Here is a 24254-nt window from a genome sequence, read left to right on the forward strand (position 1 = left end):
TGGGAGAGGAAGATAGGGGTTGTGGAGGAGGGGGAAGTGGAGGAGAGGAGGGGGATCAGAGAAGAAGGAGCTGAGGAGGAGTGGAGGTGAGGAGGAGGGGGGGCAGAGGAGGATGGGGAGCAGAGTAGAGGAAGAGTTAGAAGGGAGAGCAGAAGAGCAGTGGAGGGGGAGAGGGGGTGCGGAGGAGGGAAGCATAGGAAAGGAGGAGGGAAGCAGAGGAGGGGAATCGGAAGAGAAGGAGGTGGTAAGGGAGCGAGGATTCAGTATGAAATCCCGACGCCGGAATCCCGGCGTTCAAAATCCCGACAAGGGGGGGGGACGTGGATCGTCCCCCCTTGCGGGCTCGCTGCGCTTGCCACGGTGGTAAGGGAGCGAATATATACACACATATACGTATACACACACACAGATGGCGCCATCAATTTTATTTTAAACAAACAAAATAACAGAAGGGGGGACATTATGATGTTACCGTGTACCTATAACATATTTAAAAAGTATCCCTTAACCCAGTGGTGTCAAAGTCACGGCCCTACAGCTGTTGTGGAACTACACATCCCTACATGCCCTGCCACAGATTTTATATAATGGATCGCAAAAATCTGTGGTAGGGCATGCTGGGAAGTGTAGTTCCACAACAGCTGGAGGGCCATGAGTTTGACACCACTGCTAAACCCCTTAATGCCCATTACATGTAATCACAACCCACCACCTAGCATCATGCCACACCTCTTCCCTTAGCCCAAAGCAGATTAATCTTGCACCTCCTCTCCCCTTCTTCGCTCCCCCCCCCCCAAGACATACTCTTCGCCAGTCGTGACCGAAGAGTGCACTCACATAGAATCGGTCGCAGGTGGGGGTACTGCAGCATCTGTCGGATAGGGCACCTCTCTCCTCCTCAGCGTCGTTCCTAGCAGCGTTGGGCTGTGTTCTCTGCCGCAGCACCCTGGGGGCGGAGTTGGGGCAGCTGTCTCCCCGCCTGTATCCTTCCCGTCTATGTTGGGCGGTGTCCTGAGCAACGTCCTGGGGGTCCTCAGTGGCAGCAAGGTTTTAGTAGCATCCTGAAGGGGAGGGAAGAGGAGGAAAACATCCATATTTAAAAAAAAAAAAATGCTGGTCTACAACAGTATGTAAAAATAGCGGCATAGTGAGTTTAGGAGAATCCTGTTCAAAAACTTGCAAAGAGATGGTGCCAGTGTGCACGCTCAGAGAGCAGATAAAGGGCGGGAAGGGGATTAAAAATAGGTCCTGGCATTTAAAGTACACAGGCCCACCTTGGTGTCAATAGTGTCAACACAGTTGTGCGCGAGCGCTCAGGAAAAGAGGGTGTGGACACTCAAAATTGGCCTTGTGTAGTGTTCCACACCATATACCACTTCTACACATTCTGCAACAAAATAATAGACCCCATTATACTTGCCCCTTACACATTATGCCAAACGTATTGAGCCAAAATTCACATAATGCCACGCGGATTGAGCCAAAATTCACATAATGCCACGCGGATTATTCTTTATTCCCAGCGGTGGCAGGCGGCATTTCAAGGAAAAAAACCCTAACCCCATTGCACCTACCCCACACTGTCCCCCATCGCAGCAGCCCCACACTGTCCCCATCGCACCAGCCCCACACTGTAGTCTCCCATCACACCAGCCCCACACTGTAGTCTCCCATCACACCAGCCCCACACTGTAGTCTCCCCATTGCACCTGCTCCACACTGTAGTCTCCCCATTGCTCCAGCCCGCACTGTAGTCTTCCCATTGCAACAGCCCCACACTGTCACCATCGCACCAGCCCCACACTGTCTTTCATCACAACAGCCCCTTAAATTGTAAGCCATCAAAATGTCACCCTTATACTGTATGTAGAAATGGAGGAGGGCGGCTGGTGCAGCAGTAAACGGGAGGCCGAGGCAGCAGCGTGGGAGGGTGGAGGAAGGAGAGGCAGTCAGGACATGGTGGCAGCGGGGGTAGCCGGCGACATCATTGCAGCAGTCTGACTGTACTCACCACCAGATGGTCCACACCAGGGCAGCGCTGCAGGGCTGACCAGTCTCCTCCTGTGGTCCAGGTGGCGCAGCTCCCGGAAGTACGCGTCCACTGTCCTGTGATCTGGAAGCTCCCCCTTCCCCTCTGCGCTTGCCACGGTGGTAAGGGATCGAATATATACACACATATACGTATACACACACACAGATGGCGCCATCAATTTTATTTTAAACAAACAAAATAACAGAAGGGGGGACATTATGATGTTACCGTGTACCTATAACATATTTAAAAAGTATCCCTTAACCCAGTGGTGTCAAAGTCACGGCCCTACAGCTGTTGTGGAAGTACACATCCCTACATGCCCTGCCACAGATTTTATATAATGGATCGCTAAAATCTGTGGTAGGGCATGCTGGGAAGTGTAGTTCCACAACAGCTGGAGGGCCATGAGTTTGACACCACTGCTAAACCCCTTAATGCCCATTACATGTAATCACAACCCACCACCTAGCATCATGCCACACCTCTTCCCTTAGCCCAAAGCAGATTAATCTTGCACCTCCTCTCCCCTCCCTCGCTCCCCCCCCCCCCCAAGACATACTCTTCGCCAGTCGTGACCGAAGAGTGCACTCACATAGAATCGGTCGCAGGTGGGGGTACTGCAGCATCTGTCGGATAGGGCACCTCTCTCCTCCTCAGCGTCGTTCCTAGCAGCGTTGGGCTGTGTTCTCTGCCGCAGCACCCTGGGGGCGGAGTTGGGGCAGCTGTCTCCCCGCCTGTATCTTCCCGTCTATGTTGGGGCGGTGTCCTGAGCAACGTCCTGGGGGTCCTCAGTGGCAGCAAGGTTTTAGTAGCATCCTGAAGGGGAGGGAAGAGGAGGAAAACATCCATATTTAAAAAAAAAAAAATGCTGGTCTACAACAGTATGTAAAAATAGCGGCATAGTCAGTTTAGGAGAATCCTGTTCAAAAACTTGCAAAGAGATGGTGCCAGTGTGCACGCTCAGAGAGCAGATAAAGGGCGGGAAGGGGATTAAAAATAGGTCCTGGCATTTAAAGTACACAGGCCCACCTTGGTGTGAATAGTGTCAACACATTTGTGCGCGAGCGCTCAGGAAAAGAGGGTGTGGACACTCAAAATTGGCCTTGTGTAGTGTTCCACACCATATACCACTTCTACACATTCTGCAACAAAATAATAGACCCCATTATACTTGCCCCTTACACATTATGCCAAACGTATTGAGCCAAAATTCACATAATGCCACGCGGATTGAGCCAAAATTCACATAATGCCACGCGGATTATTCTTTATTCCCAGCGGTGGCAGGCGGCATTTCAAGGAAAAAAAACCTAACCCCATTGCACCTACCCCACACTGTCCCCCATCGCACCAGCCCCACACTGTAGTCTCCCATCACACCAGCCCCACACTGTAGTCTCCCATCACACCAGCCCCACACTGTAGTCTCCCATCACACCAGCCCCACACTGTAGTCTCCCCATTGCCTCCTCACCCCCTCTCCTCTGCTCCCCCTTCTCCTCTCCTTCACTTTCCCTCCTCTGCTCCTGCTCTTCCTTCTTCTCTCCTCCTCCTCCTTTCCTCAGCTCCCCCACCACCTTCTCATCTACTCTCCATCCTCCGATCCCCCTACTCTCCTCTGCTTCCCCTCCTCCTCCGCTTCCTCTATTCTGCTCCCTCTCCTCTTCCGCTCCTTTGCCCCCTCTCCTCTTCCACTCCTCTGCTCCTTCTTCCCTTATCCCCCTCCTCTCCCCTGTTCTCTCTTTCCCCTCTATCTCTCTCCTCCTCACCAATTTCCCCACAACTCACTCTCTCTCTCCCTCTTCCCCTCTCTCTCTCTCCCTCTCTCCCCCTCTCTCTCCCCCTCTCTCTCTCTCTCCCCCTCCCCCCCTCCCCCTCTCTCCCTCCCCCTCCCCCCTCTCTCCCCCCCTCTCTCTCCCTCCCTCTCTCCCCCCCTCTCTCTCTCTCTCTCTCTTTCTCCCCCCCTCTCTTCTCTTCCTGCACCCCAGCACGAGGTCACCGGCAGTCTGAAAGAGAGATAGAGAAGTGTGGGGAAATTGGTGAGCAGGAGAGAGATAGAGGGGAAAGAGAGAGCAGGGGAGAGGAAGATAGGGGTTGTGGAGGAGGGGGAAGTGGAGGAGAGGAGGGGGATCAGAGAAGAAGGAGCTGAGGAGGAGTGGAGGTGAGGAGGAGGGGGGGCAGAGGAGGATGGGGAGCAGAGTAGAGGAAGAGTTAGAAGGGAGAGCAGAAGAGCAGTGGAGGGGGAGAGAGGGTGCGGAGGAGGGAAGCATAGGAAAGGAGGAGGGAAGCAGAGGAGGGGAATCGGAAGAGAAGGAGGTGGTAAGGGAGCGAGGATTCAGTATGAAATCCCGACGCCGGAATCCCGGCGTTCAAAATCCCGACAAGGGGGGGGGACGTGGATCGTCCCCCCTTGCGGGCTCTCTGCGCTTGCCACGTTCCTAGCAGCGTTGGGCTGTGTTCTCTGCCGCAGCACCCTGGGGGCGGAGTTGGGGCAGCTGTCTCCCCGCCTGTATCCTTCCCGTCTATGTTGGGCGGTGTCCTGAGCAACGTCCTGGGGGTCCTCAGTGGCAGCAAGGTTTTAAGAATCCCGGCGTTCAAAATCCCGACAAGGGGGGGGACGTGGATCGTCCCCCCTTGCGGGCTCTCTGCGCTTGCCACGGTGGTAGAATCGGTCGCAGGTGGGGGTACTGCAGCATCTGTCGAATAGGGCACCTCTCTCCTCCTCAGCGTCGTTCCTAGCAGCGTTGGGCTGTGTTCTCTGCCGCAGCGCCCTGGGGGCGGAGTTGGGGCAGCTGTCTCCCCGCCTGTATCCTTCCCGTCTATGTTGGGCGGTGTCCTGAGCAACGTCCTGGGGGTCCTCAGTGGCAGCAAGGTTTTAGTAGCATCCTGAAGGGGAGGGAAGAGGAGGAAAACATCCATATTTTAAAAAAGAAAATGCTGGTCTACAACAGTATGTAAAAATAGCGGCATAGTGAGTTTAGGAGAATCCTGTTCAAAAACTTGCAAAGAGATGGTGCCAGTGTGCACGATCAGAGTGCAGATAAAGGGCGGGAAGGGGATTAAAAATAGGTCCTGGCATTTAAAGTACACAGGCCCACCTTGGTGTCAATAGTGTCAACACATTTGTGCGCGAGCGCTCAGGAAAAGAGGGTGTGGACACTCAAAATTGGCCTTGTGTAGTGTTCCACACCATATACCACTTCTACACATTTTGCAACAAAATAATAGACCCCATTATACTTGCCCCTTACACATTATGCCAAACGTATTGAGCCAAAATTCACATAATGCCACGCGGATTGAGCCAAAATTCACATAATGCCACGCGGATTATTCTTTATTCCCAGCGGTGGCAGGCGGCATTTCAAGGAAAAAAAACCTAACCCCATTGCACCTACCCCACACTGTCCCCCATCGCAGCAGCCCCACACTGTCCCCATCGCACCAGCCCCACACTGTAGTCTCCCATCACACCAGCCCCACACTGTAGTCTCCCCATTGCACCTGCTCCACACTGTAGTCTCCCCATTGCTCCAGCCCGCACTGTAGTCTCCCCATTGCAACAGCCCCACACTGTCACCATCGCACCAGCCCCACACTGTCTTTCATCACATTTTCATCTGTCTTTCAGCCCCACACAGCATAGCTCTGCCCCAACACTCATGAAGCACCGCCTACATGTTTTGATTGGCCCACAATCCAATCAGTCAAAGAAAATGGATCACCATCAATAGGTAAAAACATTGATGGTCATCCATTGCATAGTGTGCCACAATCAATGGGCAGTTGCACTATTGTCATCAATTGCAAAGACGTCCATCCCTAAAGCTGTGCACACACAGTGCAAGTGAGCCTCTGTGCTAAGTTTGCAGTTAAGCACAGATGGCTCAGCATTGTGTGCTGAACAATCTGTCACGGCCAGTGTTCTCTGGTGTGAGAACATTGGCGATGACTAGATTTATAACTGGATGCAGTGTAAATCTAGTCAAGCAACAGCGACGCGCGGGACCGCGCAATCGTCATCACCAGAGGGTATACACATGGAGTGATCCTTTTTTCATTTCTAAGCGATCTAGTCAGATCACTTAGAAATAAGCCTCATATCCCCCTGGGCGGGATGTATTAATGTAAATCGCCAGCCGCCGCGATGCTACCGCATATGTACTAACATATGCGGCTAGCATTGGGTTGCGGTGACGGAGACCCCCGCGATACCTGTAATGTGGTGTGCGGGGGTCTCCGTCACATCCTGGCGGCTGTCAGTGTCCCCCTGCCTCTCCTCCTCCTCCCTACAGCCGGATGTCCTCCCGGCTGTGACACCTGCTGAGGGAGGAGTAGATCGATGGAGGATGGGTCGCAAGGACGGCGGGCGGCGATAGAAGCCCATAGGCATCTATAGGGTATCGCCACCCAGAGGTGGAGATACCCTGCCAGGCGGAGATGGGGCGGACGGGTAATGGTACAAAGGAAAATGCGGTAAAACCCCTGTTTTATCACATTTTCCCTTTAGTACATCCCGCCCCCTGTGTGTATGCCCCATTAGGATGGTAGATAATACAGTATACACTTTAGACTACAGTATAACTAATGTGACAATAATCCCTGTATAACCATCCAGCAAGCAATCCCGGCGGGTGACATGTACTTGGTGTCACCTGAACGCAGCAGTGATCCCAGCCTATATACAGTATGCCCAGTTATCCTACATCTGCACTAATGGCTACGTGCAGTTTGCTAGCCTGTACGGTTTGGCTCACCTGTATCTCACCACATTGGCATGCCGGGCACATATTTACCATTACACTCACATGTGTTTATTATCATAGAACATAGCAAAGCGCGCATAGCTACTGCAGCAGAGAGAGAACATATGGTATACACACAGAGGCTTCCCATAGATTATAATCTGGTCTATATACACCTGTGTCACACTTTGGGAAAGCAGATAGATAATTTACAGTGTATAATAATGCAGACAGCACTGGGGCTGAGATATTACAACCTGAGCCATAGAGTAGCGCTGCTGAGGATACACTGGTATGCCCATACACATAGATATCCCCAGGAGCACCATGCAGCAGCCCTGTGGGAGTCACTCTTGGGGAATTTATTCTTATCTCCCCCTTACCTGATAGACCTCAATGTAATCACTCCTTAGAATTCCGTGAGAGAAGGACCCTGCATAGAACTGATCAATAATTGGAGACCACGTAATGCAAGGTACAACTCTGATCTTTAATGGGGGTGTGCAACATATTTATAACATTACATAGAGTGTAGGCTCGACAAGCTAATAGGCTGGCATATAGGTAGGTGGGTACAAGTTACCATATAGGGCCATAGTGTAGAATACAGCAATTTTGGACAAATCACAAAACATACAGTTATCTGAAAATACACCATCCAGAGTGAACTGAGAAAGGATGGGGAAGTAGCAACACGTGACATGCAGGAAAAGAAACTTACAAAGTGTGTTAGGAGAAACGAAACTCAGGGACACACTTAAGAATGTAAAGGAGAAACGAAACTCAGGGACACACTTAAGACAAGATGGCTGATTAACCCTTCAATCCCCTCTTAGAATCATAGTCTCTCAGACTATCTGATTCTTATAAACGGCTTCCCTCTTCTGGCGTTGCTGTGTGACATAAGCAGCGTAATCTTCTGGGGAAGGGGTCTTGGCAGACAAATCAGTATACATAACAGGTGTAGCATTGTCTAGGTATTTTGCCCCAATCTTCTTGCACAGGGGGAAAACACAATAAGCAATAATCATAAATAATATCAGTACTACAAGTAGGAAAATGCCTAGCTGAGCTAAGGCATGTTTCCAATTGTTCATCCACCCAAACCAAGCACTCCAGGGGTCAGTGACACCTGAGTTCTTCTTGAGTTCGATGGATAGATCTTCTAACTTTTTAATAGCTAAAGTGATTTTACCGTTGGGACCTGTGTTGTCAGGTATGTACGTACAGCATCCTGTTACTTTATTAATATACACACAAGTTCCTCCTTTCTCAGCAAGAATCATATCTAAGGCCATTCGATTTTGGAATGTCATCTGGGAGGTGGCCTCTAATTGTTCAGCTATACCTTTCAAAGCATCTCGGGTATCATTAACAAATCTCTGCTGATTATAATACATATAATTTATCCATGCTACATTTTTATTGATTGTCACAATGGGTATCAGTGATTCAAAGCCGGCAGCAACTTCGTTTCGTGCTTTGAACTCATCTGGGACCCCTCTTGGGACACCAATAGTATCTATGTATACATGGGGATCAAAACTTTCCTTAGGTGTTTCTCTTTTACTTCTAATAATGTCTAGTGGTTTTGTTGTGGGTGCAGGTGTGGGTATTTCAATGCTGGAGGGTAGAATGTGGATAGGCATAATTACTTTAGCCAGGGCACATTCTCCTTTCCATGTGTTTTCGAGTCTGGTTCTAATTTTCATATCACCACAGATAAAATAAATATCACCAAGGGACTTTTTCATAATGGGTAGGGCAAAGAATCTGCGAGTGGCACAGAATCCTTCAGGAAATACTTTCAAATCAGCTCCATTGGTGATATTTGAGTAATAACAAGTGTAATTACCTGGGTAGATGGTGATAGCGTCACCTGGGTTGGTGTGTTTAGACAAAATGGGGTAGTTCCTTTTCCATGACTCACATTCATTATCTAATGTCTTACTATCAGTGTACAAGGTAAAAAAGCATTTATCCTCTGATTCTGGTATATTCAGGGGGACAGTACCTAGATGAGGTCTGGATTTAGCACATACATAACAATCAGTATTATTACTTTTATGGGCATTATATTTCATCCATTCTAACCAAAAATTAACATCTGAGAATCCAGTTTCCATAGCTATAGTATCTTCATAAGTGGGGTTGTTGATAGCTAACATGTCTTTGAACTTAACTATGTGTGGCATAAGAGGCTTACCTGTGTCATCCCTTCCCCTCTGTGCACTGGGGACATAGTTTTTATCATTATACATATCCTTTAGGTAGAAGGTTTGCCGGGCTAGGGACTGGGCCTCGGGGGAAGTGAAGTCCAAATACGTACAGGCCGCTGTCTTGGGGGCTGGGGTTTTCTATATTTATCGTAAATTGGCAGGGCTTGAGGGCCTTAGGTTTCCAGTACCCGCGGGGTCGGTCTGCGTTAGAGGAAGTGCAGATAGTGGTACGCTTGGAGATAGTCATTCTATCTATGAGGGTTTTATCGTGCTTATCCTTTCTACTGAGAGCCTCGGTGGGGCGATAGCCCCATCGATCTCCTGTATTCCAGGCTGCTGCTCCCCAGTAATCACAGTCGTGTCCCCAGTAATCACTTGTTACACAGATATAAATAACTTCGGGCCTTAAGTTGGATGATGGTACTTGAGCGACTCGCATGTCTCGATCGATTCTTTCTCTCTTTCTAGCTAGTTTTGGGAATTGGAAATAGTCAAGCACAAATGTGGCAACATGGGTATTAGATGAATTATACCATACTACTTCAGCTTTAAGGGGTATATATACTGCAAGACCTAGCAAAGTCACTAGGGCTAAAGTGGGGGGAATCATTTCTCTCAAAGTCCCCCTCGGCTTCAATAGGGACTCCGTCTTCTTCAACTTCTGGATCTGTAACCGGCAGTTCTTCTCCTAGTTGGAGGTCAGGGCGGTCTGCCCCCGTTATTACCTCGCTGGTCCGGACTGTGTCAATCTCTGGATCGGTGTCGACCTCTGTGTCGATAGCAGCTGAAGTTGGGATTTTCTTTACTCTGGATGCGTGGATCCACGTTGGTCCCTCGTCTGTAAGAACAGCCGTTCTTGTGACAGCGACCACTTCTGTCTCTGGTCCGTATGCGAAGTCTCCGGGGTTCTTGTTCCTTGGCAGGATCTTCACAACGACCTTGTCTCCAACCCGGAATGGGTGAGTGGGTATCTGTGGATGAGAAGGATTTTTAAAAATAACATTTTGTTCAATCTCATCTAGTTTCTGTATTAGGGATCTTATGTATTCTTCTCTTATTACTTCTAAGTCCCCCTCTGCTATGACTAATGGTTTCTTCGCCCAGGGCGTGGGGAAGGGTCTGCCCATTAGCACTTCGAAGGGGGAGTAACCTAGAGTCTTTTGTGGCGTCATTCTAATTTCAGCCAGTACTATAGGGAGGACTTGTTTCCATTTTGCAAATGTGCCTCCTGTTGCTTTACGTAATTTATCCTTTAAAGTCCTATTCATTCGTTCCACGATACCTGAGCTCTGGGGATGATAGGGAATGTGGAATTTCCATTGGATTTGCAAGGCTTTAACTAGAGCTTCAGTGACTTTTGCAGTAAAGGCTGATCCTTTATCGCTATTGATTTGTAGTGGGCATCCCCATCGCGGAATGATCTCCTGCGTGAGAATGCGGGCAACTGTTTTTGCGTCTTCGGACTTTGTTGAAAATGCTTCTGGCCATCGCGAGAACATATCGACTATGACCAAAGCGTATTCTTGTTTTCCTGTACCTGGTATATGGGTAAAATCTATCTGCAGGTGAGTAAACGGGGTGGTTGGGTATTCAAGATGCTGGTGTCTTGCTTTGTTGGGGTTGTTTGGGTTGTTTCTAAGACACACAATACATCTGCTAACATATTGGTTTACAAGTTCTTTTGCATTTGTGATGTAAAAATCATTGGTGAGGAGCAGTGTTGTCGTGACTTTACTGTGGTGACCTACTCCGTGGTAGTGTGCTATGAACAGTGAAGCACTTGTTTGGGGGATACACGGTTTCCCCTCTTTGCAGATTAATCCAGTCCGTGGATTCTTCTGCAGAATTGGATAAGTCCAATCAGCTAAATCAGAATTAGAGGCAGCCGCCTGTAACTCTGTGAGAAGGTATGTGTCATCTAAGGATGGTGGCGAGATTACGGCCAATGTGAGATTGTATGTGGATGTGGTAGCAGCCTGTTTTGCAGCAGTGTCAGCAAGGGCATTGCCCCGCGAGATATCGTCCTTTCCTCCGGTGTGTGCTTTGCAGTGGAGGATGGCAATGTGTGAAGGCAGGGTGATTGCATGTAGGAGATCAGTGATTAATTGGGCATGTGATATGCCTTTTCCATCAGCGCCTGTGAAGCCTCGGCGCTGCCAAATCATACCATGGTCGTGGACAACGCCATAGGCATATTTGGAGTCTGTGTAAATGGTGACAGGTTTTCCTGTGTACAAGTGACAAGCTCTAGTGAGAGCAATTAGTTCAGCAGCTTGTGCTGATTGTAGAGGAACTGCTTTTGCTTCAAGAACAGTTTGAGGAAGTTTAACTACTGCGTAGCCTGCCTGGTACGTGTTGTCATTTGGTCGACTGCAAGATCCGTCAACAAAAATTATGTCGGCGTCAGGTATTGGCACAGTCGACATGTCACTTCTGGGTGAAGTTTCTGAGTCAATTGTCAGAGAACAGTGCCTCGTCGTCAGGTCCTTTTAAGCCTAAAAGGGCATTGAGTATGGGCACCGGTCCCTCTGAATTTGTTGCGTACTTGATAATGAGTGATGGGTTACCTAGTAGGAGTACCTCGTAACCACTGAGTCTTTGGGCTGACATGTGTTGTGTATGTAAGCCTTTGAGGATGGACAGTACGTTATGTGTAGTATGGAGAACGGTACTGTGTCCTAAAGTGAGTGCGGCAGCCATTTCAACAACCATTGCACAGGCAGCCAGTGCTCGAAGACAAGCAGGCATTCCTTGTACAGTGACCGGCATTACCTTTGAAAAGAATGCGACGGGTCGCATTTTGCCTCCATGATATTGTGTTAGTACCCCCGCCATAGTTTTACAGGTGTCCCTTGCAAACAGGTGAAATGGCAAAACATAGTTGGGGAGACCAAGCGCGGGGCTTTTAACTAACATTGCTTTGAGCTTTTCATATGCAGAAAACATTTCATCTGACCATTGTATGACTTTGGGTTTGTCTTTGAGTGTGCATTGTCTCAAGATATTATCGTAATAGGAACAATCAGAAATCCACTGTCTGCAGTAATTTACCATACCCAAGAAAGACAGCATATCCTTCTGGGTAGCTGGGGTGACCAGGCCCAGTACAGACTGTATGCGTTGTGGGCTGATTTTCCTTTCTCCCTCAGAGAGCACAAAACCCAAGTAATTGACATGCTTTTGACACCATTGCATTTTTGTTTTGGACACCTTGTGTCCACATTCACATAACCAGTTTAACAGTGATATACCATCCTCCCGGCTGGCCTCCTCAGTTGGACTACAGAGTAGCAGATCGTCTGCATACTGTAGCAGGACAGAACTATGGGGGGGGTGCCATGGAGCCAATGTGGCTTGGAGGACTATGCTATAGACTACAGGGGAGTCAATATAGCCTTGTGGTAAACGACACCAGGTGAGTTGTTTACCTTCAAAAGAAAAAGCAAAGAGTAATTGGGTCTCTGCGTCAATCGGGATACTGAAAAACGCATTCTTCAGATCGACAACTGAGAAAAATGCTGCGTCTGCAGGGATTGATGAAATGAGTGTGTTAATGTCTGGCACTATTGGTGCAATTGGTACTATGAGGTCATTTACTCTCCTCAAGTCCTGTACGAATCTAATGCTTCCATCAGCCTTAGCGATCGGGTTGATGGGTGTGCAGTATGGTGAGATCACATATCTCAGTATGCCTTGTTCTAAGAACTCCTGTATCATTGGTCTAAGACCTTCAATCTTCTCTGGTGATAATGGGTACTGTTTACTGTACACGTGGCTTGAATCTGGTTTGAGTTTGGCTTTGTATGGCGTACAGGGTATGAAGCCTGTGTCATAGGGACCGTTGGCCCAGATTCCTGCGTTGATTTTGTCAATTGAAGTGTTTAGTGAGTCTTGGGACATTAAAAAGTGTGGTGAAGTGACGTGAAGTCCACTTCCCTTGGGTGAAGGTGTGATGGAGATGCGGAATTTATTGAAAAGGTCCCTTCCCAATAAGTTGACAGGGCATTCTGCGATGACCCTGAATTGATGTTCACCTAAGTAACGTCCGTTTACAGATTGTATGGTCAGTTCGTCAGTCAGGTAAGTGTCAGTGGGTATCCCGTTGATTCCCATTGAAGGAGTAGTCTTTTGTAATTCACCATCATAGTGTAAGGAACACAGGACACTGGTTGTGGCACCGCTGTCTACCAAAAAGGGTAGTTTCTTCCCATTCACATATAATGTGATAAGGGGTGCATCTTCCCAGTGGGTGGTAAATTGGACAAAAGATAGGATACCCTCCTCCGGGCCCCGTCACAGGGTGGGGTCGGACCAGTCAACCCTAAAACGTACATGTTCTTGAACGGGTGTGGGGCCACGGGCTGCTCTGGGTGGCCCTTGTGTGAAAGGTGGTTGTTGGGGCCTTTGTGGGCCTTGTGGAGATCGGTATGGTTGTTGTGGTCTTTGGGGTGGGAATGGGCATTCCCTAGCCCAGTGTGTATCTTGGCCACAATTGTAACATGTTGTTTGTTTTGCTATTGTGCCAGTGTTATTATCTCTGTTGTAAGGAGGGGCCCTATGGTGTTGGTGTGGTGGGCCTTGTGATGGTCTGAAGGGTTTCCTTTGACCATATTGGGGTGCCCTACTCTGTCTATTTGGTGGGCCCCTGTTGTCTTGTTGATAACTGTGTGTTGTGACAATTGTCTTTTTCATGTCAAAACATCCAGCTGCCTCCTTTTCATACAAATGGGTCTCAAATTCCTGGAGGGTGTCTGAAGTCCAGGAAGAGACACTTTGTTTAACTGGCGTGGAAATGGAGGGGTGTAGGTTATTGATAAAGGTGGAAATGAGTAAAGGGAATATTTCAAGAAGTAGTCCCGCTTCCTCAGTCCAGCATCTTTTAAATCTCTTCCAAAATTCAGTAACTGATTCAGTGGGTTTTTGTTTGCACGCCACTGCGACAGGCAATGAGGACCTCATTTTGAAGACCTTGGTCATTCCTGCTTCTATTTCTTTCCACATTGTGGCTATTCCTTCTGAATTATTTAAGGGGTAGTTTGCTGTTCCTACCGTGGTTGTAATGTCTTTGAAACTTTTGATCTTATTCCAATCCCATGCATGGTGATGGTCGATTACATTATCAACAATCAGTTTTATGTCATCATGGGTGTAATTTCTGCCTACACATGCTTTCTTCAGATAAGCAATGGTTCCTGCCGCGGTTACAGAGGGTTTTGGGCAGTGTTTAATGATCCTATTTAGGTCTTCTATGTCAATTGGTTTAACAAGTAATTGGTCACCAATTGTCATGAAGGGACAGTATTGAGTTGTTGTGCCATCATAGGTGGCACCAGATTTTGTTGTCTTCGGGCCAAGTTCTGTAGTAACTAATGATTTGTCTGCTGATACTCTGGTGCTTTTTGCTAAAGGTCCTTTCTCTTCTCCCTCTAACAAAGGCATATCCTCGGTATTAGTTTCCTTTTTATCATCTAATTTAAGATCTGGTTTGGGTGGAGGTGCGGTAGGATGTAGAACATGGTGACCCACGGCCATCAGTTCTGTATCCGTGAGGGAAGGGTATACTGGACTGTAAGGTGGAGGTGAAAGGACTTTAAGTTCCTTATTGATACGAGTCTCCTCTATTTTATGGAGTTTTGCAGTGACGTCTCTAATTTTCTTTTGTTTCTTTGTCAAATTGGTGTCATGCCAGAAAGGTGCAATAATAAGCCATTGTTCACCTCCTGCACGCATGTATTTCATATCCCAGGTGGGATCTCCTGTATACCAGGGGAAGGCTTCTTTGTCCCCAAGACAAAGACCTTTTATCATTTGCATAAAGAAAGGATAATTAGAGCCGTCTCTAGGGAAGGGGTTGGGACTACATTTTTCCGACCAACCTGCCAGGTTATCTACCCAGGGGTCAATTAGGAAATAGTCTGTAGAAGAATTACGGGCTACATATTCCTTACAAGTTTCATTGGGTAAGGGTGGTGGATAGGAAATTATTTTATTTTTACTAATTTTTGAACCCATGTTTAGTTTATGTCCTTTTATGTTTGTGTGAGAACTTTCTCCACCTTTTAATTTGTTCCTGATGTTCAGGGTTTTGACTAAAGTCAAGGAAATAGAGTAGTTGTCTACCTTCAGGTAACTTGTGGATCTGGTCTAAAGTTTCAGGACAGATAATAGGATATGTGAAAAGGTTAATTGGTATATCTGTTAAGAAAAATGGGTATGTCTGATCAATGTATTTTTCAATAAGTCCTGTATCCAAATGACAACCCAATATAATAACGGATTCTAAAACGGTGCCATTAGATGATGTCTTTGTTGTGAGTTTAAATCTTGTGGGTTCTCTAATGACAGATGTCAATTTGGGCCAATAATCGTCTCTGTCGGGGTTATGGTACCAGAGGACGATACTACATTTACAATTTAAACAAGTACCTATGTATGGGTGTCTGGGGTGTGACATAGACGTAGATGAAGTATGAGAATGGATGAAATATGAGAGCGTGAAAAATTCTTAGTATCCAGACCAGGGGCGCCGTTTCAGTAAGGCAGGAGTGTACCTACAGCAGCAGACTGAAAGGGTTGGTCTTTATCTGAATACTGTGTGAATTATGTATTCACTTTATACATCTCATAAAAATTAATGTTTATGATTGGTTAGTTATAACCACAGACTGTCTACGTGACAGTGGATAGAGTCAAGTGGTTTTATCCTGAAAACTGCATATGAAGCCTCACGTTGCGTTACCCTTAAGAGTGAGGGAGCATAAAGTCCGCAAGTCTGTTGGCATACAGTAATCAATGAGACTATTGAAAGGGGTTATTGTGCGTCAACTTACCAACCGCACTGGTACAATACTTATGCAGATATCAATTGTGTGTTTACTTACCAATCACACAAAGGATATTCAAAATACAAAATCTTATACTTTATAATAGTGAAAGAAAGAAAATGGCCATGAAAGAATGAGTGATCAAATTGAGGTCACTAAATCGGACCCCAGGTCCTGTCTATGTGTCCCAGACACAAATGTCAATGTTCAGATCCCAGATCTGTGTGCGCACATTGAAGTGAAGTCCCTGACTTCAGAAGTCCCAGACTTCGTAAAAGTGTTCTTCTGTTCCCGGAACAGATATACACGGGTTCAAATTCTGACTGTCTGCAATCCCAAAATGACAAAAAGATTAGTTCTCTGTCAGTCTAGGGACAGACCCAGAATCCCGGACTCAGAGCCCCCAGCTCTTGGGGAATTTATTCTTATCTCCCCCTTACCTGATAGACCTCAATGTAATCACTCCTTAGAATTCCGTGAGAGAAGGACCCTGCATAGAACTGATCAATAATTGGAGACCACGTAATGCAAGGTACAACTCTGATCTTTAATGGGGGTGTGCAACATATTTATAACATTACATAGAGTGTAGGCTCGACAAGCTAATAGGCTGGCATATAGGTAGGTGGGTACAAGTTACCATATAGGGCCATAGTGTAGAATACAGCAATTTTGGACAAATCACAAAACATACAGTTATCTGAAAATACACCATCCAGAGTGAACTGAGAAAGGATGGGGAAGTAGCAACACGTGACATGCAGGAAAAGAAACTTACAAAGTGTGTTAGGAGAAACGAAACTCAGGGACACACTTAAGAATGTAAAGGAGAAACGAAACTCAGGGACACACTTAAGACAAGATGGCTGATTAACCCTTCAGTCACATACATGACCAACATACAGACTGAGCTCCAGTTCTCACCCACAGGTTGCTCAATGCTCAGGGGGTGTTCTGCACATGTGCACTTACCAGCCGCTTCTTCTACGCAGGAACATGGCGTCCCAGTCAGTGACTGCCTCCATCAGAACAGCCGGCAGAGTGCTCATGTAGGGGGAGCAGCAGTGATGACGATGCATTATGTGCCAGGTGTAGTTCCAGCAGCTGCCAATAGGTGGCGATGGTGCGGCACAGCGTGAATGACGTCACTGCATTGTAGCTACGAGATACACGAACAGTCCGTGTATAAGTGGCTGGTACAGTGGCGTGTACCGTTAGTTCAGCGTCTGGGACAGCCACTCAGGCTGAGCCACCACGGGTTCGAATCCTCCTCCAGTGTCTGCTGTTTCAGGGGCGTGGGGTGTAGCGCCTTCGGATCCGGGAGCAGCCTGAGTTTTTGACTCATCCACTGATACCACAATATTTTCTGCTCAAACTACATAATATTAATAATTAGCCACCATATATAACCAGGAGGAATAACTTTAAGTGGGGGCAGGACGGAGTCTGTGTACAGACCAATTGTTCTAAATATACAGTTTATTCATTGGCACAAAACAGCAAAATAGGTTAAAATTAAAAAAGTGCATTAAGAAAAAAGTGAATAGAAATTGGAGCTGTGTGTCCGTGTCGCTGTACACTTATACAGTGCCCGTGTCAGCAGATTTCCACATACACAATTTTCTTTAATAACTCATGTCGACCTATTCCTGTGTTGACCTTTTTCATGCAGCCTTTTGGATTGTGTTGACCGTTTTCAGCGTCAATTTAAACCAGGTCGATCTTTTTCATATGTAGACCTTTTCACTGCCGACCAAAAGATCTAATTACTGTCGACTTAATGACCCTCACCCCTGGTCACAGCGTCTATAAACTGTTATGTAGGACAGGAGACAAGTTCCGAAAACTAAAATATCATAAATTCCCAAACGTTGGGCAAAAGAAGCAGCCTCTGTGTTTTCCTTCACATGTAGTCATACAGGTAGAGTCGGACAACAGGAATAATAGGCGCTACATGATAATGTATTTATAGCATTCCTCCCAACTGTCCTGATTACAGTGGTATGGTCCCGCTATTTGGAGCCTGCCCTGATGTCCCTTGAGGGGAGGTGATCATGGCTGCTCTGCTTTGTGGAGCAGCCGGTGATTGCTGGATAGGTGCCGTGCGCAGCAAGGAGAGACGGGGCTGGGTACGCTGGCAAAGAGGATGGAAAACCCGGGGCCTCGATGCCCGGTCCCGCCCCCGTTGCACATAGCCCCGCCCCTTTCCAGGGCCAGCTGCATGCAGGTCCCACTGATCTATTGGTAAAAGTTGGAAGGCATGTTCGATGTTCTGTGTATACAATACATTCCTTTTTCTTTTTTAATAGTAGGATCGGCAGCAATTAGCTGTATGCTCTGGCCTTCGTCTGCGGATCTTCGCCTCCAGTGAAGTGTATGGCCTTTGTCAAACATACATAAAAAAAAATAAAAAAATGATACCCGATCTATTGTCTGCGGGCAGACGTGATTCTAGTCTGGCTCTAAACACAGATATTTCTCCATTCCCTGGAGAGAAAGAGAGAAATTGGCCTCACACCCCTTGCTGAAACAGGTAAGGATCATATGGTCGACCTAAAGATTGTCGACAATCATTAGGTCAACATACTGCAAGGTCGACATGGGTCAAGGTCAACAGGTCATTTGGTCCAAAAAAGCATTAGGTCAAAATGGTCTAGCTCAACATAGGGTTTTGTACTTTTTTTTTTACCCGAATGCCGACACAGTCAACATGGACACAGGATTAAGTGCACCGCATCCCCTCGCATGTCTGGCTGTGCTTGGCACTCTATGTTATTCTCCCACCACACCCTAGTGCAGGCGTTCCCAACCACGGTCCTCAAGGCACACCAACAGTACAGGTTTTAATGATATCCAGGCTTGAGCACAGGTGTCTTAATTAGTACCTGTGATTTGGATTAATCCATCTGTGCTGAAGCCTGGATATCACTAAAACCTGCACTGTTGGTGTGCCTTGAGGACCGTGGTTGGGAACGCCTGCCCTAGTGGATGGTAGGGCATGAAATTCCGCCTGTCGGCACATGTCGGCTCAAAAAACCCCCCAAAAATCCAGTGAAAAACCCAGTCGACCTAGACCATGTTGACCTAATGACCTGTCGACCTAGACCCATGTCGACTTTGCAGTATGTCGACCTGATGACTGTCGACCATCTGATATCGCTGATACAGGTTAATAGATAGAGGCTATCAATCCGAACGGCCTGTAATTGGTATAGCTATCTCACCCCTGCATTACTATATTAAGTATCAATTGGTAATGGGGGAGGCGCACCCAGGAATATGTATTAGACTTGGAAGCAAAGAAAGATAAAGTATTCCTACAAGGGGCAATCTAGGTTAGCATATATTAATGTTCTGATTAATGTTATAGGTACATTAATAAAGTGACCCAAGAAACAGAGAATTGGCTAAAACATGATGTTTATTGAATCATTTATTAAGGACAGCGAAATATTAAAAACATAAGTGAAAAGTGATAAATGTGAAATAAAGTGCATTAGAAAAAAAATTAAAATAAGTCTGTTACGTGTGTGTTATCGGTCATAGCATGTGTGTCTGTAATACTGTTATTAATCTCCACGCAAATATCAATTATTGCTCTAATTAGGCAGTCTTGCAAATTCATCAACAAAGGGACATGTGCACGTTTCAAGATGACGGGTGCAGCAAAATTGTTAGGAATAAAGGTGCGTACACACGGGGCAATATGATCGCTGGCAATATATTGCTAGCAATCATATCAGCAATCATATTGCCCAGTGTCCCGTTTTGTGAAAACGGGAGCACGCACCCGGCGATTTATCGCTGGTGCACACTCCAATCACTGGCAATATGGTCGCTCAGCAACCATATTCCCAGCTATTTCAGCCCCTATCGCCCCCGTGTGTACACAGCATAATCGCCCCCGGATGACGTCAGCGAACCGGGACCAGGGCGGTCTTTTCGTATGGGCTTAATGGGCACTTGCTCTGGGGCCCCAGGTGTATAAGGGCCATACTCTGATAGCTGAGGATCCCCTTTTTCCAGGGATACCAGAATTTTTAAAATCGGCCCTGGGGAAATGGAGATATCCAACTTCAAAGCAGCAGTCCACATCTGACCTGTTAATTGCACTTCCCAGTCAGAATTCTCAGGTTCTCTCTGACTTAAGGTGCCCATACACGTCTCGATGCGGGCGTGCATTTTGAGCTTAAATAGCACGCATCGCATTCATCCTTGTACATGCGTTGTGCATACAATGCGATGAAAAGCAAGTACAAAAAGTATGTGCAGCACATACTTTTCTCTTTCAATGGTCCTGGTGACACAGCTTCACATTGGGATGTAGGAGGGTCCGCAGGAGCCAGGCACCTATCCTAAAGCTTTTGGAGGGTAGGCTCCTCCCCTACTGCATCCCAGACTCCTCAGTTCGTGTTAGGTGCCCACTGGAGTGGGTGCTATTCTAAAGGGCTGCCGGAGCAGCCGAAGGAGTAGAGTTAGTTAGGGTTTTTATTATTTTATTAACTTTTACACTAGCTAGGTAGGCACAGTGTGAGGATTCTCATTAGTGAATCCTCACACTGCTAGCACAGCAGGAGCTGACAGAAGCGCGTCCTGTCAGCTCACTGTGCACAGGGGAGACGCTGCCTGGCCTCCCTGTGCAGCGCTTACAGCTTCTTTTAAGAAGCTACGAAAACTCCACAGAATGATACTGAGCGCTGATTACCTATTCTACCGACTGTCCAGGATACACAACCAGTGTCCAACATACAAATTCTCAGTTGAAGTAAAAAAAATTGTGACATCTAGTGGTGCGAATAGGAACTGCAGGCAATCATCCCGATCATCCCTTTTTGTGATCATCCTTTTAGTACATCCGCAAATGGTGCCCTGCATACACAAATACATCCACTATAACCACAAACCCTAGCATACTACACATCCTATACATAGCGAGTCTACCACATACCGACATCCTAAAAAAGAAACCTCCTCTATTACCCATAACGCCCAGCATAAACACACAACAGCGCACATATACCTGTACCACAGCCGCACAGCATCTGCCATGAGCCTGACGTCTGCCTTGTGTCCCGTGTCCTCGGCTCCTGCAGCAGGAGGTGCTGGGTCGTCCTCTGCTCCGCCTGTTGTGCTGTTCTGGGTCGGCCTCTGCTTCCACCCCCGGCTCCTATCAGGCTGGGGATCCTCCTCTATCCTCTCCTCCGCTGGGCTGTCACCTGTCCTCTGAGCAGCTCCTGTCCTTGATGTTACATCGTGTTCTTAACTTACTTTCGGGCAGGCATCTCTAGGGGCAGCTCCGCACCACTGAGGGGGCTTCTACAGGTCTCCAGCTAGGGGTCCTTTGCATGTCCTCCAGTCCTGGTTCCTCGAGAGCGGGTGTCCTCCACGGTGCCTGCGCACCTTGGTCTCCACTTGCTGCGTCCTCTATCTTCTTCGGAGCAACTTCAGGAGAATCCTCCGGCTGGGTGTGCTCCCAGGTAATTTACCCCCTCAGCACCTTCTTCCTTGAGGTTCTAGTCTTCACCCTCTCGGCTCCTCCACAGGCAGGCACTATGTAGGACACCTCGGCAGCACACATCCTTCTGTTCTCTCCGGGTTTGGGGCTCCTCCTGTGGTTGGCAGCTAGTGGGGGCAGCGCGGTTCCCTTCCCTCTGGCAGGTGGCAGCAGTAGGGGACTTGGAGGAGCCTGGCTCTCCTGGCGCCATTCCTGGTCTCACAGCTGCGCAGCCTCCGCTCCTTACAGGTCAGCAGCTCACAGCACTGCACAGGCCCTTGTCCTCTCCAGGGATCACCCTTCCCGGTGCCGGCTCTCTCTGTTGTGGGTTATGCATCGCTGCAGGACCGCCTCTGATCCCCCTGCCCTACCTCTCTATAGTCCCTGTCACTGGCTCACCCGCCATATCCTGTACTGGCTGTATCATATATTTTTATGTTTCTTTATACTCAAAGGCTATATATCCCCCTTCCCACACAGATTTAAGTTGCGACTATTTGACACAGTGGCTGCCTTGATAAAGGTACCAGCGGGGACCGAAACGTCAGAAGATCTCTCTTGCAGAAAATAAACTTTGGATTACCTCCTGGTTGTACCTCCATTGAACTACAGACTGGTGAGTGCTGTTTATTCCCCCAGTGGGGGTTCTTTCTGGTATCTATCTATCTAAGGAATTATCCAAGCAGGCAGCGGCACTCCGTGGGCTTAACAATGTGTTTATTGGAGGTGACCGACGTTTCGGGGACTGGATACCCCTTTGTCAAGGTGTACAACGCGTGCGGGTGACACAGCAAACATTTAAATACATACAGCATGTGCATACTCACCATTCCCGTACGTGGAGCGTCCCGGTTGCGTCCAGTGCGGCTTCCGGTGCGGGCGGATGTCAGTGGGCGGAGCCTCACTGCATCATCACGCTCCCCTCTGTTGTAGATGGGTTGCTATGGTGACCCCACCGTATCGCCCACTTCTGTATGACAACCTCCGCTCCAGGATCCGGGTTTGGCTTCTGCCTATAACAACACATAAATGGAACATAAATAACCTACATTAAAACAGTAAAACAATGTTAAAAAATGGTGCAAGTTTGAAGTGTAAATTTCAGATGCCACGGGACTACTGCCCGAGCAATGTTTAAGAAGTGATGTGAAGAAGATGTCACCGCATCTAGCGTGACAATTGTATGGTGTTAACACAGGGATCCGGACGGGTGTGTTACATATGGATCTCTGTATACAATAATAACATGGTCAAACTGATCGCTAATGATCATGTTTGTAAATCGGAGATGTCAGGCTCTAACACATGGGGGAGATGTGCTGTGGGATCTCTATGAATGTGAGAATTACAGGGGCGTGTTGTACCATAAATATCGGCTCCACAAGTGATATATACTGTATGCTTCATGTTGTCTTTGAGAACAGAACAGCAGTATAGCGTGTATATATATACTATGTATACATCGGGGGAAATGTACCAAAATGGATTCGTAAATAATAGGTGTATTCGTAGGCAGAAATACGCCTATTTTTTACACATTTGTATTTTTGGGATTTACACACACTTCTTTGTATGTCAAACCGACAGATCGCAATACTATACTTAGACACAACAGCTCGCACCCACGCAACACGGTGGAGAGTCTCCCATACTCAGTTTTTGAGAGTATGCAGGATCACTGATACCGACTCTGAAACCCATCACCAACTGGACATCATGCAGCAGAAGTTCGAGGACAGAGGCTACCCCAGACAGGGCCTACTTAAAGCCAAGGCCAGGGCTCTGGCGTGTGAGCGCACCACTCTTATCACAGGTGCAACACCTAAAGTCATAAAGCCATGTATTCCATGGGTTAATGACTTTAGCTCTGCCAGCCGAGAAACCACCAGCAGAGTAAAAAACTGGTGGGAAATTGTGCGTTCGGATCCCGAGCTACCGGTGTTCAAAGACACCAAGCTGATGCCGAGCTACAAGCGCGGCCCAAACTTGAAGGACCTATTGGTCAAGACCGAGATTACAAATTTTTTTTTTTTCCATCAATAAATTTTTATTAATAGAGTTTTATATGGGGTACAGAAGAAAAAAGAGGGGATACTTGGGGAAGGGGGGGGGGGGGGGGGGGGACAACATTCTAGATTGGAAACAGTACAATATTGTAGATATAATAAATAAAACAAAACATAGCAAAACAAAACATAGACCCATCGCTACTCAGAGCGACCCATACATAAGGTAAATAATACACAGATCGAATAAGACAGTGCGGCAAACTGAGATAGATATTCCCTGGCAGTCCCGGCTCTATTAGCTTGACATGCTGTTATTAAATGCCTAAGGTGGGGGGAGATTCCGGGTCTGGGGTTTCATTCAGGCTAAACGAAGTTGACTGCCCGGGGGGGTCAGGGGGGAAGAACCCGGTCCCCGCTCCGTTTGTTATATAGGCATGCCAAGGGGCCCATCTAGTGTGGGGTGAGGAGAGATTGGTCGAGTGGGGTTGGAAGGCGGTCTCCATAAGGTAGTGGTGGTTTGTTTTTAAAATAACCTGAAGAAGGAGAGGGGGGGAGTGCTGTTTCCATTGTTGGGCAAGATTTGCACGTGCTGCGATAAGAATGTGTCCAAGGACATATGTTTTCCCTGCCGGGAGTTCCCGGGGGTATACGTGGAATAGGGCTAGAAGTGGGTCAGGCGAGAGGGTTATCTGAAGCACTGTGGAAATCAGACCGAACACCTCTCCCCAGTACCCCCTGAGCTTGGGGCAAGACCAAAAAATGTGGAATATATTACCCACACCCCCACACTGACGCCAGCACATATTGGAGCATGTTGGCCAAAAAGTATGAAGTCGGTCGGGGGTTAGGTAGAGACGGTTAATCAGCTTTATATGCATCTCTGAGTGGTTAAGGCAACGGGACATTGTGTATGACGATAGGAAGATCT

The 24254-nt window shown here is 47.5% G+C and overlaps 1 long non-coding RNA gene across 1 annotated transcript; it reads right to left on the reverse strand.

The window, feature by feature from the left end:
- Positions 1-763: 763 nt before the first annotated feature.
- Positions 764-2767, reverse strand: LOC146056271 (uncharacterized). Its single transcript, XR_014469091.1, has 3 exons — positions 2628-2767; positions 2012-2134; positions 764-1061 (listed from the first exon to the last, which is right to left on the reverse strand). It is a non-coding gene; the product is annotated as an uncharacterized LOC146056271 (long non-coding RNA).
- Between the last annotated feature and the right edge of the window lie 21487 nt (positions 2768-24254).

This window comes from Crinia signifera, unplaced genomic scaffold, assembly GCF_055691185.1.
Source record: "Crinia signifera unplaced genomic scaffold, ASM5569118v1 HAP2_SCAFFOLD_763, whole genome shotgun sequence".
Lineage (NCBI taxonomy): Eukaryota > Metazoa > Chordata > Amphibia > Anura > Myobatrachidae > Crinia > Crinia signifera.